Genomic DNA, 21,484 nt, shown 5'->3' on the forward strand with positions numbered 1-21,484 from the left:
AAGAATTTCAGTTTTCAACTGGAAAAGAATAAATACAATAGAATTTTCAAAATTTTAAAAGAGTCAAACATAGGCAACAGTATTTAAAAGGAAGCTGTCACATTACTATGTAGCATATTTCATAGAGCCATAAAACAAGTTGATTTGGAAACGACCCATCAAGATCATCAAAGTTCAGTTCCTGGCCCTGCACAGGACACTCCAAGAGTCACACCATGTACTTGAGAGCATTGTCCAAATGCTTCTTGAACTCTGTCAGGCTTGGGGCTGTGGCTGCTGCCTTGGGGAGCCTGTTTCAGTGCCCAGCCACCCTCTGGGTGAAAAACCTTTTCCTGATACCTGACTCAGATTCATGCCATTTCTTCAAGTCCTGACACTGTTCATGAGAGTGAAGAGATTGGTACCTCTGCTACCCCTCATGAGGATGTTGAAGACTGCAATGAGGTCTCCTCCAAGTGGAACAAAATGAGTGACCTCAGCTGTTCCTCTTCAGGCTTCCCAAAGCTCTAGACCCTTGTCCATCATTGTAGCCCTCCCTTGGATGCTCTCTAGTACTTTTTATCTTTGTTATACTGTGGCTCTCAGAGCTTTCCCCAGCACTGGAGGTGAGGCTGCCCCAGCTCAGAGCAGAGCAGGACAATCCCCTCCCTTGCCCGGCTGTGATGCTGTGCCTGATGAACTCCAGGACAGGGTTGGCCCTTCCTGGCTGCCAGGGCACGGCTGACTCATGTTCAACTTGCCACAGACCAGGATCACCAGGAGCCATTCCACTGTGCTGCTTCCCAGCCTCTCATTCCCCAGTCTGTCCATACATCCCTGATTGCCCATCCCAGGTGCAGAATTCAGCACTTTTCCTTGTTGACTTTCATGTGGTTGGTGATTGCACAGCCCTCTGACTTGTCAAGGTGTCCCTGCAGGCTTCTCTGCCTCTGAGTGAGTCAACCACTTCTCTCAATTTAGTGTCATCAGCAAGCTTACTTAGTATTCCTTCAAACCCTGCATCCAAGTCATTAATGAAGATGTTGAAGAGCACAGAGCCAAGAATGCAGGTCTGTGAAAGCCCACTAGTGACAGGTCAACAGTCTGATGTCACCCTCATCACTATAACCCTTTGCAACTGTCCCATGAACCAGTTGCTCATCCACCACATGATGTGTTTATCCAGCTGTGTGTTGGATATTGTGAAACCCAGTATTGAAAGCTTTGCTGAGATTCAAAAATATACAAGTTTTGTATCAGTTTTTATTATCCAGAGTTAGATATCATTTTATAACGATGCACATAACTTCTTGCAAGTAATTAGTGAAGCCCAGCTGTAAGAATCAAGCAGTATTGACCCAAAATATCTTATCAATAAGGAGTCATTTATTCCAGTGATTTAATTGAATATTTTTACAATGCTCTTTAACAGTTTCAAACTTTCCATTTACCATTTCCATTTAGCACTCTTCATGCCAGCAAAATTCTTAAAATGTATACATAATCCTTAAAGACAAAGAAGATATCCTAAGGAGAGAGACTACAGTAAGAACAATGTTCCATTAGAGCCATATGAGCTTCTTAATTCTATTCACCAGCAGTCAACTGTTGAATGGCATGATTCAGAATACTGTTCAAGTATAGGAAGTGGTAAGAAAGGTGCAAAACCTTTAGTCACTACTTTTGTTGAAGACTGGTTTGTTGTTTCATAGACCTGTGAGAGATTCTGACAAAAATATGCCATTCTGTTTCCTATTTAACTCTTTGTGTGAGTTTGGAGTTTGAGATACAGGCAAGGTTGAGCACTACCTACAAGAGTAGCCTCACCTCTTGCCTCACCAGTCCTCCTTGTCTCCAGCTGTGCATGCCTGCTGCTCTCTAGCATAGAGCGATCTCTCAGTCACAGGGCGTGTGAGCCACAGGCACATGCAGTCAAGAGTGGTTCTTCATACAGAAATACTAGGAGCTGTCTTAAGCCTGCTCATTATTCAGTCAAGCAGCAGTGAACACCCCTCAGGAAACAGCATCATGGAAACTATAGACCCAGTAGCTATAGACATAGACATTATGATCAAATTTAGTATCCTCAGATGACATCTATGATATCACCAGGCTCAAGTCAGCCCTATTCTGTAGAGCACATTGCATTTGGTAACATGCATTGCTTTGGTTTGGTTTGGAGTTTTTTTGGGGGGTTTTTTTGTGACAAAAGATGATATGTGTAAGTGAGAGGCCTATCTAATCTGAGTTCTGAATTATTACATTACTGAAACAAGATCTACAGCTCTCCTTGAATCATATTGCAAAAAGGATTAAAATTAAAAGCTATTTTTCACTTAGAAATAAAAGAATCTATTGAAGCGTTTTTTGGGTTTTTTAAATTTTTTTTTTTTAAACTTTAAATTTCCTTCAAGGAAAACATCTATTTAGAGAAAGCTAATAACAGGAAAGAACAGCTGAAATTGTTAAACAGGCAGCTGAGAAGCAAACCTGCTCTGCGAATGGATTTTCTTTCAGGTTAACAACAGTAGTCTTCAAAGTCTAATGTCACCACATCCATTCATTATGCTGTTCAAAACATGCTCTTACAAACTCCATGGGGACTCCAGGACTCCACTCCTGCAGTTCTGTTTCTAGCAGGACACAGCGTACATTTTTCAGCTTGACAGATGGACTTCCTCATTCTCTGATACATAAGTAAACCAGAACTGACATTCCTTACTTTCCCAGCTCTCCCTAATATCTGATAGTTAGTAGGTTACAACCTATTTCTGAGCACACTATGACTAACTTTCTGAGCTATGTAGCTAATTAACACATCACAACAGAAAAAATATGGTAGGAAAAGTATAGAGGAAAGGTAGTAAAAATGTGAACAGACCAAGGCTTCACATCACAAGCTGAAGATAATGAAATGAAATTACCATAATATTTGTTTACTGAGCACAACTGTTTTGATAGAGACAAAAAGAGACAAACACTATCATTTTCTTCTCCTGCCTAAACTCGCAAGTTTCTCTGAGGTCCTTTCAAATTTTCATTGGACTTACAAATATTGTCATTAGAAAGATAATAGTTATAATATCTTCATGAAGACAAAATATTACAGCTCCTTCCAGCAGCTTTGACATAAATAAAAGAATTCCATAGAGAACTTTCCAACTCTAGGTATACATTGTGATTGTTGGATTGCAGCAAAACCAACAAAAAAAAACCCAAACCAAACACCGCACAAAAAAGTACCAACCAAATTTAGAGTATTTAATTATTCGTATAATAATTTGAACAATACTGCCTACTGTTAGCAATGGTGGTTTAAAATACTGCTCTTCTCAACTTCACAAGTACTGATTTACACCAGCAAAGGAGAGCATTAAGGAATACAAAACAGAGCCTATGCCAGACAGGAAGCTGCTTTATTAAATTTCAGATCTCATCTAACAGCACAAGGGAAGTATTAAGGCATATAAGGGTCTTGTCAACAAATTCAGATGAAACAGAGAAAACCCAAATCATAGTGTGGGAAGTCATTAAATTAATCCACAATGCAGAGCTTTGAATACCAAAACCAATATTTAACCATAAATGCAACCTTTGGCTGCGTTGTTCTGTTCAATCTAATCCAATACCAAGAACCAGGAAATCCAGGTCAGCGTCCATGAAAAAAAAAAGTGGGACCCAGATCTCTGAAACATCATGTTTGTGATCCACAGATGAGAAGATCTAAAACTTCTTGAAACAAAATTCCATAATTTAGCAAAAAGATAATTTACACAAGGTGTGTAAAGTTAATTACAATGGAATTTAAAAGTTTCTGGCTGGATTGAATAATATTATGATGTCTCACTAGGAACAAATACATTCTCAGTAGACAAAGTGTCCCACTCTTTTTTTGGTCCTTTGTAGATCGCTGTCTCATTTGACATAGCTACAAATATGCATATTATCTTCTTAGCATACAGAAGGTGGAAAAAAGAAGAAATGATACTTTGGGGTGTAGAACTAATACCATTTATAAAAAAAAAAATGTGCATTACGTTTGACTAGTCAAATATAAAATAATACATGTATTTTTTGCACCACCAGGTCTCAAAAAAATGGTCCCGAAAGTTCTCATCCCTCGTAGCCTACTTTAGTTTAACAAAGCAATATCTATCTTCTTCTGGCACAACTGCATCAGCAAGTTAAAAAAAAAAAAGTTGTCACACAAAATGTCCTCATGAAACTGTTGTTAGAGTCAACCACACCACAAAAATGTCAAAAATCTGTTTGTCAAAAGCAACTAATTTGCAAGAATTAGTTACCAAATGAGATTTCCATCACAAACTCATCCATCTGACTGTATAAGAGGTTGCTAATAAAAAAGTCTGCAATGGATATTACAAATATAAAAAGTCTTTAATGTAGGACGTACATTAAGTAGCAAAACAGCAGACTTAAAGCAAAGAATGAGCAAGGGCAATCTGTACACATATCCCAAAGAAATAACACAGTAACAGCCTGTTTGACTATTTCAAGAAGTAGAGCATTTAAACAAACAAATAAATTCCTTCTGCACTTCAGCCGAGTTTTTATACTATCCACCTTGCTCTTAGGCATTTGGCATTGAAAGAACCAAGAGAGCAGTTGAGTCAATCATCTTGTTTCCAGGTTTTTTTGACTAGAATAGAGTTTTCTGACTGCTGAAGAGGCAAACTGAAAGGTAAGCCCCACTAAAAACATTCCTCACCATATGTAGAAGCTCAAACTTATGATTCAAAGGGATTCAAAAGATGCTTATAAACAAACAAAGATTACCCCAAACTGTCTTTGATGGTTAGAAAACCTGTAATTAGCTCAGTTGGTTAGAGCATGGCGCTAATAAAGACAAAGTTGTGGGTTCTATCTTTGTATGTGCCATTCACTTAAGAGTTGGACTTAATGATCAATTGTGGGTCTCTCATAGTCCAAAGTATTTTGCCGAGTCTGGAAATTAAAATAAATGTTTCAATTATTTTATCTATTTTTAAATAAAGACATGGTATCACATGGTATATTGTGCTTTACTGATTTTCCATCAATGTAGTAATATATATACCTCATTCAGACAAATAACTCTCCCCCACAACATCCCTACATCCCTAACTCCTCCCCTATATCCTCTGTACATAAGATGAACTCTCACAATGGAATCTTGTAACTTAAAATAGAAAACTACTCCTTGATTTCTGTACAGGGGATAGTGGCTAATATTCGGTTGAACTCATAGTGATGTAAAAAGAAATTAGAGGCAAGAGGGAAAGATCTTTTGCCTCAGGTTACTGATGTCTTAATGAAGAGCTGCACTTATTAACAGTCAGCTGATTGTCAAGCAACAAAGAAACAAATAAACAAAAAGCCATACTAGACCAGAACTACAGACAAATTATTCACATTATCTTAAATTTAATCTTTACATATTTCAGCACAAAAAGAATGTATTATCAGGAAAAGTAAGATTAAAAGAAATAATTTACAGAGAACAAAAAGATGCAAACTTGCAATATTATATCTGTACATGTCAGACTTGGGTCATAAACTGCACACATGACTTTTTTCAGTTTTAACCCAGATAGGTAATACCCCTTACAATAAAACATTTTTTCTCAATACTTTATCAATGGATAAGTTCTACAGGAAACACAGTAACTTGTTTCCACTTCTGGCAGCAAGTATAGGATATTTCTACAGGAAAACAACATGAATTAAATAAGTATTTTCTAAATAAAAGGATCATCTTCTCTTTAATATTTCTCTAAAAGCTTTAATTTTGCTTGTTCAAGTAGCCAACACTTCAGCAAGAACTGCATCTTGTTCTGTATTGTATTAATAACATCTTTGATTTCCCCAAACCAAGAAAGTACATTTTATTTTTTAGTTATTGAATACTCATGGTTGTTAATGTCGTGATGATATTTAAATGAGGCATTTAGTATGCAGCGTTTCAGACCAGAGATCTTTCACCAAGCATCACCTTCAGAGACGTTTCTGGCCATATATTCTGAACTTTTAACCCAATATGGTATTTAGGGAAGCAAAGAAAGAAACTAAAAGGCTAATTGCAGAAATGTTTGAGCTATTTCATGAACAAGGGAAGAAATTACAACTGCAAAAAGTATGGACTTATCACAAAAGGAGGTGCAAATCATAAGGAAGTTTCAGTGGTGAAAACAAGAGAGAAATTGAATTTAAAGAATAATAACAGAAATTAAAACCCCTCCCATAACAACATTTTATACCTATAGAATGACTCCTTCAAAATACAGCAGGTTTTGAATATATCTTTCTGTAATTAAAGGTCAAAGACACTGTCCCACATGAAGTTCTTAAGAATCAAAAACAATTTTCTAAAATTTATACATTTAATAAAATGTATTTTATTTTTTTATTTTATATGTAAGTTAACGAGCCTATTTTTAATTATGCATATTTTTTAAAAAATTATGCAACAGTTGAGAATAAACTCAGTAATTTTCTCTCTTCAAAAATTGTGGTGGTCTTGAAATTACTTCAGCCTTAAGGAATGTTGGGTTGTTTCAAAAATTCTGACAATAATTCAAGTTTTGAAAACCTTGGCTGTACGAGATAAAATGGGATGTAGTGACTTGGGATGATAATATTAAACACTTCAAAGAAGAAAGTATTAGATCAGAGAATTGTGGAACTGTGATTGCATTCCAACTTTTTGCTAGTAGCATTTCATACAACAGTAAATAGTTTCAATATATGACAACAACTAACAAAAAAATACAAACCAAATTGCTAGGAGAGATCATAGGTTTTCAAAAGGCCTGTTAAAGAAGTAAGCACTGGATTTTAGATATCTGTTTAGTCTATTTTATCAGTCCCAAGTGCATAGCATTAACATTTTTAAAAGTCTTGAAAATGGTTAATTGCTTATATGTCATTGTCATTTTCTTGCTGTGGTCCCTATCATGAGAGATTGAACACAGAATTTTTATTAAATTTAGCAAGTCTGTCAACAGAAAATGCATTTTTACCAATAAAAATAATTATAAAACTCAAATTAGTTTAAGATTAAACAGGTTACATAAATCCCCCATGGAAGTTCTAACTTAAGCAACAATAAACCCCCATTGGGAAAAGAAGCAATAAGATTAAAACATGAAGAACAAGGTATTTCAATATAATAAGCTTAAAATGCCACAAGATCAAGAGAATGACCGAGAAAAATGCTGACTTAAATCTTGACTTAAGAAATGCTCATTTTACTTCAAGTGCTATTTAAATTAATCTATAAGACTTGATGACTCTTTAAATGGAGGACAGAAGCAATTCAATATTAAGAATTTAAAAGTCTATTGTAATATTCTAAGGGCCCAACTCAACAAAACGTATATGGTCTTGTGGAGATAATCAGTCCTCCATTATCACCCCGTAGAACTGGATGTAAAATCAAGCTGACTGTCCGAGGTAATGTTTGGAAGTTCAGTCTTCCATGGAAAGAGAACAAACGGTAGCACGTGCCTGACTAGGAGACAGTGATTTGGATGAGAACTCATGCATAGCATTTTTTGTGTGCTTCCTTTCCAACTTCTCAATCAGAAGTGCTGAGATACACATACTGCCTATTTAGCTATACTGTATCTCCAGTCTGGCAACACTTACAGGCAAGAAAAGTCACAAATATTTATCTGGAAAGATTGAATGAAATTGTGTAAGAGTAAATGATCATGGCAAAAAGAACCCTTCCGTTGGGTTTCTCATTACAGGCAGAATGAAGATTTATAGGCTCCACTGTCACAAAGGAAGCTTGAACTACTCTGGCCATTAGACATAAAACCAGACTTAAAAAAAATTCAGGTACCAACTTGAGCTTTGTCATTAAAATACTATTGCAGTCTTTGTTCCTACTGTCTCTAAGTATGGGGAAATAAACTTTAATGGTCACAACTAAAAACTATAGCAGTGATGTGATTATTAACTAAAAAAAGAGGCGCTGTCATCAAGGAATAATGTATAAATATATAAAACATGCTGAAATAGTAGAAGCAATTTACACTTGGTTAAGATTCTGATTCCATTGAGTTATATCTATTTGATTACCCTATGATGGCCAGTTTACTGCATTTTGGTACTCCTCCTGATTACTAAAACCTAATGGAATATACATTCAGATTATATATCTTTTAAAGTCATATGAGATCCAAGCTAAAAGAGGAAGTTATTTCATGCCAAGATAACTAAAGAAAAATTAAAAGCTGACAGACTTAGATTCCAGGAAGAGTGAGTGGGTGGAGAAAGGGATGCAAACTAATTTTTTTAAACAGCAACACAAAGGCACATAGAAAAGTTGGAGTTTTTTAAGACTAGAACTCATTCAGTTCTTAAATACTATACTGTAGGAGCAAAAAGCTATCCAACCCTTGAGCATTAATGAAGAACTTCGTGATTGTTCTTTGTTCTCGCTTTTTTTTTTTCCCCCTGCTCTTGACCACTGTCTGAAAGAATTATTTGGACTTGATTGCAAAGGTTGCTTTTGACTTTTGGCTCCATTTTCAAACATTTTATGTGTGCAAGTTAAAGAAGGATCAAAGCTTTGGAAAGAATGACCCAGTTAAATGATAGTGTGAGGGCCCTAGGTCTTTTCATAGGTAAACAAAAAACCAACCAAACACAACAAAAAAAAACCCTACAAACAAATCCTAAACCCCCAATGAAACACCAAAACCACAAGACACTCAATCACCACCCCTTGCCAAGTAGTTCTTCATATCCCAGGCAGAACTGTCTCTTCACCACCTTTTTATATCTTGACAAATGTCAGTATGAAGTTGACATTCATTACCTTGGCATTTATTGTGAAACCCAGCCATTTCCCAATTTTCTCCTTGGTATTTGTCTATAGCTTTCACTTTACAGATACAAAAATCTGAAAACAGAAATTGAAAGGAAAAGTTCCAATTTCCGGGAAATACCAGTCTACGTAAGAAAATCTCTACAGCGATCATAATCTTTTAGCCATGCCTCTACTTCAGTCTTATCTTCACAAGATGCAAAATATCACAGAAACATTGTCCTGTTGTTTACTACTTACTACATGATTAAGTCACCTATGCCCATGTAGCTGTACCCCGTACACATACATCCATTAACATGCAGGAACATGCATGTCCATGCCACTTGACTTTTAGTGAGATAGGTTCAACTCAAGTGAAAACTTATTTCCATTGCTCACGTGTTTAATACCAAATTGCACCTTTCTGTCGACAGTCTTTCAGATTAAGTTAATGATGTTATGTGTTGACAGTTTCTTTCTTTATAGTAACGCAAAAAAAGCAGTTCTTTTACTCTCCATTTAACCCAAAGCTGCTGAACTGCTTCTGCTGAAATTTACCCAAACAAGCCAATTCACCAGTAAGCACAGTCCAAGTTACCTGAAAGGTGAAAGTTTCACATTATGTGGAAGTGATTTACCTAAACTTCACAGGAATTCTACTGATTCTACTTGTAGAAATATCTTTAAATGCGTACGTAATAGTTTAATGGCAACATCTGCACAAGATATTTCTATGAGTAAAATGATCATTAAGCCATCATGAATGATTCAAAGGATGGGTGTAAAAAAATAACTAAAATTAGGAATGTATTCAAAATTCCTTCCTCTGTAATTTCTCTGCAATTTTAAAAAATTGGTTGATTTTCTCTGAAGCTACAAGAAAAGAACTCATTATGATTCCTGCTACATACTTGAGAAAACAAGTATCACAAGACAAGACTGTGGGACAGCCGGAAGGACTAAATATACACAGTTTCCAGACCAACTCTCTGTCTCTTGTATCATGGTGTGATTTAATATAGCAGCTGAAGAAAGGAGACTGTGCAAAGCAGCAAGAGAAGGGTTTCTCCAGAATGTCAGTACTTGTCTTTTTCCTGCATGTAAAAGGCATTAGCAAATGTCAGCATACGAATGCATTCTAACTCAGGGTAACAGTTCATCCTCCTCATCTGCAGTGGTGACCCCTGTAAGCTTCAGAAGGCGCAGTAACAGATTGTGGGAACGCTGTAAATATTAATCACGTGTTTCCCACGGTATTCGCACACACCAAATGCCACAGAACCACAACAATCTGCACTCCCCGCTTCGCTGCACCTATCCCGCACTCCGGGCTAGAAGAAAACGAGGATAGTTTTAGAGTAATTTTGGGGCGAGGGAAGTAATCCAGTTACATTTACTTTAATAGCGCTGTCAGGAATGGGGGAGGGAGGAAATCTACGGACTTTGTTCGGACCGCAAGAGAAACTAAGAGATCCCAGCTCTCGTGATCCCACAGAAGCTGTTTATAAATAAGCAGCCAGAAAGAAGATGAGATGTTAATGACGACCAAACAGATCCCTTCCCCGTAGTCTTGAGTTAGTGGTTTTATTTTGTAATCCACTCGATTGCGACAGAGCCGCTGCGGGGAACCGAGCAGATGGGCAGAGCGGTGGGCAAGCGAACGAAAGAACATTACCTTGCGAGAAGCAGCGCGCCGGGTGGCGATGCTGCGCGGCTGTTCCCGGTGCGGGGAGGACGCGGGATGCCGGGCGCTGCGGTGCCTCGCGTTATTCGGGCCGCCCCCGCCTCCTCCCCCGGCCGCCGCCGCCGCCCGGATCGCTCCCGTTGCGGGGCGCGCGCCGCACCGCTCCTCGCCGCGGGGCGGGACTGACGGCCCGCCTGGCCAATGGGCGGGCTGCGCGCTGGGCGCTGACCAATGGGCGGGCTGCGCGGCTGGCGCGCGCCGGCTCCGCGCGCGGTCCGGCGGCGGCCCCGCGTCCCTCCCGCGCGCGCGGAGCCGGCCCCGAGCGGGAGCGCAGCGGGACCGCGGGGCCGCCGCTCCCGGCCAGGACTGCTGCCCCTCGGGCAGCCTGAAACGCGCTCTCCGGAAAAGCCTGGGGCTCAGGGCAGCTAAGGCATCGCCCGGCAGCCTGCTCGTTCTCGTCGTTAACTGCCGTTGCATAATCCGTCAAATCTGTTCTGCCCCTGGATGAGCATCGCTGCCAATCATGTCGCTACGGCTCACCACGGTAATTGCAATACAGCCCCCAAGCAAGCCAGACGTAAATTTGAACTGCAACATTAGAGGACAGGAAATCCTCTGCTTTTATCCTAACACTGACAGAAGAGGAAAATCAGAATACAAGTGCAGTCCTAAACCACCTCATAAAATACCTCGCTCTTTCAAGGCACAGAATTTTACGTGGAGCAAGGACCTGGTTCATTGGTCTGAACCTCACTTTTGTACGAGTAATCTTCCTGCTAATCTTCCCTGAAAGTTCTCCATGCTGAAAGGCACCATAAAGGAAGAAAAAACGCTTTTGGAATAACAGATCTAGGTAAAAATAATAGCCACAATTCAGAAGTAACAGTGTTAGAGTTAAAACATTTCTAGTAACAGACACAACTAGGACAAAGTAAATATCTTGTAAATTCCACAAGCATTTCAGAGCCTTGTCTGTGTAGTCAAATACTGAAACAAAATACCTTTTCTCACGGGTACAGGGTTACAACACTCAATGTAACTTGTAGCCTCCTGGAAATGTCCCGTTTCGTTCTGCTTAACGAATTAGTTTATTAAATTATTTATTATCTCATTGTACAGATCTTTCATAAGTAATTATGATCTTACTGAACTTCAAAAGAAAACATCCACCTCTATTTGAAATACTAGAGATTATCAGATTCTTGTCACTTTAGACCACTCACATCTTCCTTTCCTTTTGAAAACTTAGCAAAATCAGTTTTCCTACTTTTTACCTGAAGTTTTTTGACCATCAGCTGGTGACCTGTACAAGTACTAGCTCATACTCTGCATATTGAGACGTCTGCAGACTAGGGAATGGAAAAAACCCCGGCTGAAAGTAAGTCTTGCTCTTCTGGTGTCTAGTACTTTCAAGCAAAATTACTTTCTTAGTAACTTCATTTTGCAAACACGTGATTCATGGGGAAACAAGAGTTCACAGAATGCAACCAACATGAAATGATTATGTCAGGCTGTGCTGCAATGTAGGGCACAGTGAGAGCAAAACCTAATCTCTGAGAGGTTTCCACTTCATCTGCACTCATCTGCGTAATCAGCTTTTCATCTTGTCATAGGATAAATGCAACCTGCCTTCTGCTTCATTTACCCCATATAGAACACTGGTATAGGTTTGTATGAAGCAACCGGTAAGAGTCTATGTAGAAATGTATTCAAAAAGGAACTTGAAACCACTCAATTTTTAAAGGAAATTAAAGATTGGAAGTCATCTATTTGCTAAGTTAATACACTAATTAGAACTGAAAGCTATTCACTACATCCAGTATGCACACTGACCCTGCTTTAGATGAAACAACCTTTACTTTCAGCTACCGTTTCATTTCTTAATCTGTGACTTTGTGTATGGTAATAAACAATAGCTGTTGTTTAAACCTTTCAGGAGCTGTTATAAACTGCTAAATTCCAGTGACTAACCCAAGCTAGTTAACGAAGTGGAGTTATTATTAGTTTTTTAGTTCATCTGAGTGTGGAAGGCTCACGCAGAAGTGAAGACTTTAATGGAGCAAAGCAATGATCAACAGCCTCCTGTTCAGGCTGTGCCTTTATTTGGAAAAGTTGGGAAATCACCAGAGATCACAGCCAACAATCAATGAAACAATTTACCAACAGTATTCTCAGAAGTAATGTCTGATTTGCTTTGATGTCTGACAACCTAACTCTGAACTGTTCTAAAGACTAACAATGGTGATACAGGCTGACCAACTACATATTTATGATTCCTTGTGCTCTTCTCTCAAAGAAGGAATATTTTTCTATATTATTGTAAGAAACATATTCATGAAGATGTATGGGTAATCTGCAGGTACAGGAGGAAAACATGAACTGTATAATTCAAAAAGGGGAGTAGGAAATACATTACAGCTTGCTGCTGAAACAATCGTTACCAGTTCATTTGCACTTGAAAACTAAAAAGCGAAGAACTGTCATGCATAAGACAACTTTATTTTCCCCTTTTTCCCCCCCATACCTGCAACAAATTCTAATTCCTGAACTAGTATTTCAGTCTTTTAATATGTTTATTTTCTTGTCCTAGAATTGCACATCAGAGCCGACACTTCCATATAATAGGCATACAAGATTTAATATTTTCATCTTAAAATTACTGCTTTGAATTCCAAATAAATGCAGCTCCATAATGCAACAGTTCATTGTCTACTTAAATTAACATGGCCACTTTTTGCACCAAAAATATTTAAATCTATTCTGACTTATTTAGAAATATTAATTGAATATATTTATGGCATAGCAAATACACCCAGAACTCTACACTCTTCAGTTCCGTCTCCTGCACTTTCTCAAATCTCCCTAGTGTCATCATCCCATGTTCCTCAATCCATGACATCCCATGCCTTGGAACGGCAGCCTGAGCCATCGTTCCAGGAATACCATGTACTGACCGCTGCTGCAGATTCTGATCCCTTCTGTCCTGGCTGCCAGTTTTATTACCATATTGAAAAATCATTAGAGATTGTGAAATTTTATCGAATCCTTAAGAGGACCAATTACAATTCCGGTATTATTGTTTAACGTAATGGATAGACAAAGAAAGAAACAAACACAAAACCCCCCATCTAGTTAAGTGTAAGAAAACATCTGTTTTCTTAAAAATTATTCAAATAAATAGAATTGGAATTGTAGGACCTTGATTAATTTGTATCGTCATATAGAGAAAAAAAAACACTAACACTGTTTATATGAACAACATAAATGCAAATATATTGAAATTCTATTTTAAATGGATTGGATGGAGGGGTTTTGAGCAGTGCTTTTTTTTGTTGCTTTTTTGCAACATATACTGCATTGTTTTAATTTAGTTTATTAATAAATTATTGACCTAAAACTATCTAATACAGAAATATTATAGTTTACAATAGTAATCCATTATATACATCAATATCAACAATTTTATCCTAATGAGATTTGCCTGTTTCAAATTATACCAAATCACGCAAATGCTTAAGTAATTTTGGCCAAAATGGCTTTTTCTCTGATTAATAAAATGGAAATTCAAAAGACAGCAGAGGAGAATATTTGTAATTTTCAAAATCCTGGATGTATCACTTTGAAGTGCTGCCAACTCTTGTTATTAAATGACTTGATTTTGGAGGAGGCCAATATTACAATACCAGTATGTGTATGCAAAATTCTGAGAGCAGGGTGAAAAATGACTTATTTTTATGGGAAAAGAGCATAATCAGGATTATTACAGAAAGCAGACAGAATGTTTCAGAAGACAATGTGGAAGGTCTCTCTGGAAATGAGTATGTATTTAAGTGGCTAAAACACTGCTAAAGGTGAAGTGGTAGGATCAATTTCATCAGAACATTGAAATTGAGGTTTTGTCTTCTGGGCTTAAGTACAAGAAGAAAATTAAGGGAACTGGTGGCAACCAAAATTTCAAAATAAAATGATACCAAGGAAAAGCTCTATTTGTATATTGTATTCTGTAAACAAATGTATGGAAATATCAAACATTCTCTAATGATTATAAACACAAATTACTTGTCTGAAGAAGGAGGAGATTACTGTTTGGCATATACTACATACCAACAGATTTACATGAAGCTATTACACCATCAAACCCTTATACAATCAATAAAATTGGCATGACTTCTCCTCATGTAGACTAAACACTAAGATTATGGAAAAGATGTATGTGTGTATGGTATTAAGTACCTTCTGGAAAAGATTAACATCAACTATAGATACAGCCATTTATTTAGGTCAGTAGTGAAATTCTATAGGGAAAAAAACAAACAGACTAGAAAAGAAAAAGAAGGTAGTATATCATAACCAGTTGTACTGGTTTAAAGATTGTGGAGACAAACTGCCCTCAGAAATGGTCTTAAGGATAAAAGAATCTTGGGAGAACATATCTTAAAAATGCCTAGTTAAGAAAAAAACACACCAACACTCAATGATCCAATGTCTTTAACACAAAACATCTGGCAATACTGCACAATAAATAAAAATGTAGGAAAACAATTGATGTTTTGCCATTTGTATCAGTGGTTTTATACACATTTCAACCAGATGCAGCCAAGCAACAGTGGAATTAATTAGATGCAAAATTATAGTTCCTCAGGCCTAGTAGTCTGAAGGAAAAGGTGGAGGAGAAGAAGAAAAGCAATGTATGTACAAAAAAAAGTCACACCTTTTCTAAAATGTCAATGTTCAGTATCGTTGTCTGAAAATATTTGCAAAATAAATTCAGAAGCATACCATGGCTCTTTCAACCTCTCTGAAGGTAACTGAACTTACTTCAACTGTTTTTGGAAATGTGAAGGTGCTTTGCAAAATTTAATTAAACTATTACTTGTGAGAATCTCAGTTTCACACTTTGATGAGTCAAAGAACATTCTAAGGGAAATTTGCATGTCTAAGGTCACCACAAATAAGGAACTGAGATGAAAAAATCCAATTCTCTGGATATTTTGCAAAGATGGACTATTACTTCTTCCCATATAATGCAGAAAAATAGCTGTTATTCCAGTGACAGGAGTAGACCATGATGTAATACTGTCAGACCACAATTATCTACTAAGCTTAGATCTAGTCTTTATGAAAAAACCCTGTATTTCAAACAATTTTCTCTTTATGTCTGTGGGCTTTTTTTTCAATTTATTCAGAAAAAAAAGGAAAAAATGGAATCACATATTCAGCTGCTTTGCAAGCACAACACATATTTGGAAGGAGAAAAACAGATAATCTTCCATTGTTTAATCACATAAGCCACTTCATAAATTGATCATGTGAGTTTGATATTTCTCATAAGAATATTTAGCTTAGAAGAGAAGCAGCTTTTTGTTGTTGCTGAAAGTTATTAAAAATATTTTATTTACAGCCACCATTTATGTAATCTCACCAAAATAAATCCCAAAGCTAAAATGCTTCATTTAATGACTGCATTTCTTAAAATTAAGTCTTTAATTTGAATTTTTTTAACTGTCTGATGCCGACCAGACTTGGCATGCTCTGTTTTTTTGTAGACAGTGTGCATGCCAAGTCTAGGGCAGCAGAGAGCAGCACAATTTATACCCCCAATTATTCCAAGAAGAGGACTCACATGTAGCAGTGGTGCTAGTCTTTCAAATACTACTTAATTTACCTTCAGATTCTAAGCAGCTGGAAGGTTTGCAATCCTGAGGGATTTGAACTCAGTGGTTACAATGTTAAACAGGATAATCAGCTGACAGTCATCAGTCTGACTGTGTTAAAAATTTTCGTTTAGCTTTAGCATAGTATTTCCATGGCCTTGAATGCCGCAGAATTCCCCATTCTATACACTTGGATAAATTTTGTGTCTTTGTGGAGTAATATTAATCTTTGGATGTAGAAGGTGTGAAAATGTATTTAAGTAAAATTCTTCTTTTGAAAAAAGCTTCTACATTTTAAACATTTAAAATATAGGCTTATAAGCAATATTACATCTATGTATTTCTGCACACAATATGAAGTAAGATACTGGCATATCTTGACATAGGCTCATTGATCAACAGATTAAAAACATATTTAAAAGCTGAAAGGTTTATTTAAATAGTATTTGCGGGAGGGGGGGTGGGGAACCAAAAGTAAGAAGCCCTGCTTTGATTATTGGGGAAAGACAGTCAGTATAGAATTCAGCCTCTGCCACAGGATTTAATCATTGAGCTTTGAGGTAAGCTAAGTCTGTATATGGTTAGTAATGATATATACAGTTTGTGTGCAAGTAAAATGAAAGAATAAACTGGAAGTGGTATACTACTGAGCAGTAGTTTGATCATGTAAAAATAACAGAATAGCAAAATTTTGCGCAAAGACATTCAACTTAATGGTCCTAATGTCCAACTTGGCCCTGAACATAGGATTTAAAACCAGTATGTGAAATAACAGCAATTTAAATTCTTATCTGAAGCCACTTTCCACCATAAAGCACAAACATGTCAAAACTGTATATGTAATAAAATCACTTGAAGACAGATCCTATAGTATTTACAAAAATACAAAACATGTCTTCTGATATTAAAAGCTGCCACATAGTAACTTCTTTTCACTAAAGTCTACTTAGTCTAAATGCACGAGTTAACTCTGTGCAAGCTTCCTAGATTCATAAACAAGTTGAAAAATGCCCCCCTGCCCCCTAAATATGCAAAAAGGTCTTTAGAAGAATATAATAAGCCAATTAAAAATTGAATTTATTTTTTTCTGTTGCATGCACAAAAAATCTTCATGCATTTTTCAAAATATGTTCATATATGAATTGCATAGTTGCAATTTGATACTTTAGAAAATTCTCCAATTTTGCCTCTGGGACAAAAATATTCAAATACTCATAGCAGCAGGAGGATACCAAAAGTGGTTATTTCTGTAAGCACATTATACAGATGTAACATACCACAGTATTTGAGAGGAAGAGCTTTTCTACAAGGAAGTTCTGCTTGGAATTAGACTGGCTGGATAAATAAGGCCCTTATACCTTACTGTGAGAATGGCACACGGCAGAGGAGCAGCAAGGAAGATTGCTGAAATGCCATTCACAGTTTTCATGCCCTAGGGGGAGTTAGGCATCCCCTGAAAGATAGTTAGGCATCAGTCAAAGCAAGCAGTTGCTAATTTGGCTATGAAGTATTTTTAAATTAATTACATCTTGCAGACTGTGATCATTGCAGTAAACGAACCACCTGGAAAGTGAGCTACTGCTTGAAGAAGAAAAATGACCTTCAAAAAACTGGCTGGTTGTTTAAGGACAGTGTCAGGAAAAGGAGCACAACAGATTTTAGATTTGTGGTGCTCAGTAGCTCTAGCTACTGTTGAAAAACCCTTCTAGTTGAAGTACCAATAGAAATAATGCCAACAGAATAGATATAACCTCAAAATTTAAACATACACTGAAATAGAGACAGCAAATTTGTAAAACTAGAGTGTGAAAATACTGTTTCCCCACACACTTTCAGGAGGGAATAAGGTAATTCAAGTTTGTGTCTTATATTTGATCAGAAGAACACCTAAGGCAATGTAAGAAGTGAAAGAATTCAAACTGAAAGTTTTCACCATCACAGAACTGGTTCTCAACAAGGAACTGTATTATGTTCAGATTTACTGTGGAAGACTGTAATAGAACTATTCAAAGCTTCAAGGAAATGAATGCAAAACTGACAAATGTTCGTGACAGAAAAATCAGAGCAAAAGATGTGATTGAATATGTGAAGCTGAATTGGGGCTTAAGGAAGCACATTTGAAGGTTGAATTGACACAAGTTCTGGAAGTGATGCTAAGCAATGGTATGTAAATTCAGGAAAGAAAAAAGAAGAATGCACTTTATAGCTTCTTCATGACATTGTGTCATTCATGGTTATGAAGCCTCAGATCAAGTCATTTTGTAGTTTTGTTGAACTACAAATTACTGTTAGGTTTTGACTTCATAAATTACCAAGCCACTTTCAAACCACAAAAAATGTAGTTACACTTTTCCACATCAGACCCTATTTCTGACAGCCTTTTAATTTCATATTCATCCTAATTCAGTATTTTCATTAATACTAATACAAAATTTAATCTCATTTTCCAAATTTATTATAAATGTTAAATAAATGTACATTTATCATCTTTTCCCATTAGAAACCAGTTCCAGTTTGCTTGATATTTTACCAAAACCTTTAAAAGAAAACTGCTGAAAAACCTATAATGTAGGTGTGGATTTCTGGGAGTGGTGGTAAAGGGAAAAGAATGTTTTTAATGTGACATTTTTCCCAGAAAAAAACATTGCAAAGGTAATTTAAATGCAGTTTTGATAATACTTACATGTATTAAGAAAAAGTGCCCAGAAAACAAGGTTCTCAGGGAAAAAACAAAAACCAGACATGTATTTTATGACAACCTAGTATAAAGTCATCTAATTATTTAAGGAAAAAATGTAAATTAGAACAAATTAAGATAATGTAAGATACCAAAAATTGTCATTTAAATATCTGTAATAGTATATAAACCTTTATGTAATTTAATTTTAAAATCATTCAAATTCACATGTAATTGTTTCATTTTGTTAATTTGAAACTAGAAGTATAATTAGAAGTACAATTTCTTTTAATAATTTTTAATGCAGCAGAATATTCCAATCTGGTTTTTATACTTTTTATATACTTGTCCCATAATTAAAAGTTACACATATAACTTACAGAAAGTGAAAAGAACCTTCCAACAGCCTTCTAATATAAAAAATACGATGGATATGTTTCTAGTAGCACCAAACAAGAGGTGACCACAAATACCTGGGACTTAGTCATTTAGGATTTTATGGATTAAAACTAACTACATAAGCTCAACCATAGCCCAAGCAGGAAACAAGTGCAGATGGTGTGCTACTCAGCCCATAAACCTGTTAGAAAGAGGGTATTCTACCAGTGTGTTACTCAAGTGATCTATTGGACAGGGTATGGGATCATACTACTAGAACTGTTATTGAATTCCTTCATTCATCGTCAGAAAGGTTTGTTAATAGATTTTCTACTGTTGGTAGAAATTAGGTATCTTATTCTTTCAAATATTCTAATGATTCATGACCTAGGAAGAACTTAGGCACGTGACAAAAGCAATACTAGGCAGGTGGTATCTCTACCTGAACAGAAAAATAACAGGCAGTCTCTGACTTTATCTTCTGCACTGTCTGGTAGCTACAGAGAAGCAATTCTGCTTGAATAATATTCTGTCAATTACTGCTACAAATCAGCATCCTGGGGTCAAAGTTGACAACTTCCAGAAATTAAGGTGGCTAAAGAGTATGAGAGAAAGCAAAACAGAGAAATAGAAACACAACCACATATAGAGTCAGATGTGGTAGCTCACACAACTATCTATATTTTTCTCAGTTTGTTTGTGCACAATGGAATTTCTTAATAGGCAACTGTAGGATGAAGTTACGTTAAAATAATAATACTCATTTTTTGAATAAATCACTTTACAGTGTAACTGGCCACTGAGATACGAATTCTACAAACAGAGATGTACTTGTATTTTTAACACAATTGTAAAGGACAAAATGGTAATTGAAATAGAAGTATTTTCAAATAACACTTGTTCAAGTATCTTTTGGAAAAACCTAGGATTTCAACCTAAGAACTATAAAGTAACTGATAATATTTCTAAAATACTGTAGTCTTTAAAAGTAATTTGATGGTGCCACAGTAGATTTTTTGCAATGTTTTTAGATTGAGAGGAAGGATATTTCTGCTGTAAAAGGGGCTGAAAACTTTAATCTTCTATAAAAGTAAGTTTTAAATTGTCATAAAATACTACTCTAGGAACCGGGATATTGATTTAGAAATGGCAAAATGAAAGAAAAATTAATCTTGTCCCTCAACTAAAGAAACGTGGCCATGCTAAAATTGAAATAGGTATAAATCTAGCTTGAGGATAATAAAAAAACTCAGCAAATACTATGTATTAGGAAAAGACAAAATGCCATAGAGACCTCAGTGCCTAAATTCACAGAATCAGGTATGACCTGACACATTTAACCATAAGAATGTGCCAAAAATTCTTAGATGTTTGTAAATGTAAAGATATATGTATATTCAGGTCAAGAAGTAATTAAATAGTGTCCAAATTTTTGTGAATACAAGTAATTTGAACATGTGTTTTTATAAATGGAAAAATTAAAAACATTAGGACCAATACTGTGTGTCACTTTCTTTGACTGCAAGTTGCAGTGAATCCAACATGACAGTTTACTGTATTTAGCCATGAATTCCATTAACTCAAGAACAATTGCTGAGCAACATCTGTGCAAAGTGTTATCCTTATTTATGGTTAGTTTTATTTCTGCTCATGAAGAGAACTGTTGATTCTCCTTTCTCAACTCTAATTGTTCTTTTCTTTGTTATAGCTAGTTAGACCATCTAACAGTTTGAGTGATCACAATCTTTTCTATCTGTATCTGGCTAATAGCTGTTCTTAATTAAGCTTGGGCTTCTAGGACTGCTTTATCAAGAGAGCAGTATCTCTTTGTAAATGATAAAAGTAAATATATTCCTTTTCTCACATCCAGTAGATGAATACAAATAATTAAACTACACATTTCTAGAAGAGCTGTTGAACCTAAATTAATTCAAAGTAAATGATGAAAGCTGATTTTTTAAATTGCATTTTTATTGATTTTTTTTTGTGGTTTTTTTCAGATTTAGACCCCTTTATCTTGGGAATATTTGGAAGAGTTAGTCGCATAATTGGTTCTTACATTTTCTCAAGAGATCATATCTAATATTTTCAGAATCTTGCTACAAAAGTTAATTAAAGTATCTCCAGCACATTTTCATTTGCTGCAACATGAGTAAGATTAATACATTCACAGTGTCTATGCTCCAGTTGAGGAAAAGCATTTGATTAACAAGTTGTGACAAAAGTCTTACATTTGGATATTAAATGGCCCTTTTAAAGCTGTGTAAAATTACAACAAAACTTGAAAATAAAAC

General features: G+C 36.1%; 1 protein-coding gene across 4 annotated transcripts in view; it reads right to left on the reverse strand.

The window, feature by feature from the left end:
• FMN1 (formin 1) overlaps positions 1-10,578 on the reverse strand; it is a 178,523-nt gene extending 167,945 nt beyond the window's left edge. For 2 of the 4 annotated variants that reach the window (XM_033062175.1, XM_033062173.1), the window contains exon 1: positions 10,473-10,578. The gene's annotated coding sequence lies outside the window, so the exon portion shown is untranslated. The remainder of the gene's footprint in view (positions 1-10,472) is intronic. The other 2 variants (XM_033062176.2, XM_033062174.1) reach the window with 2 other exon arrangements.
• Positions 10,579-21,484: the final 10,906 nt, after the last annotated feature.

Source organism: Catharus ustulatus, chromosome 6 (genome assembly GCF_009819885.2).
Source record: "Catharus ustulatus isolate bCatUst1 chromosome 6, bCatUst1.pri.v2, whole genome shotgun sequence".
Classification (NCBI taxonomy): Eukaryota; Metazoa; Chordata; class Aves; order Passeriformes; family Turdidae; genus Catharus; species Catharus ustulatus.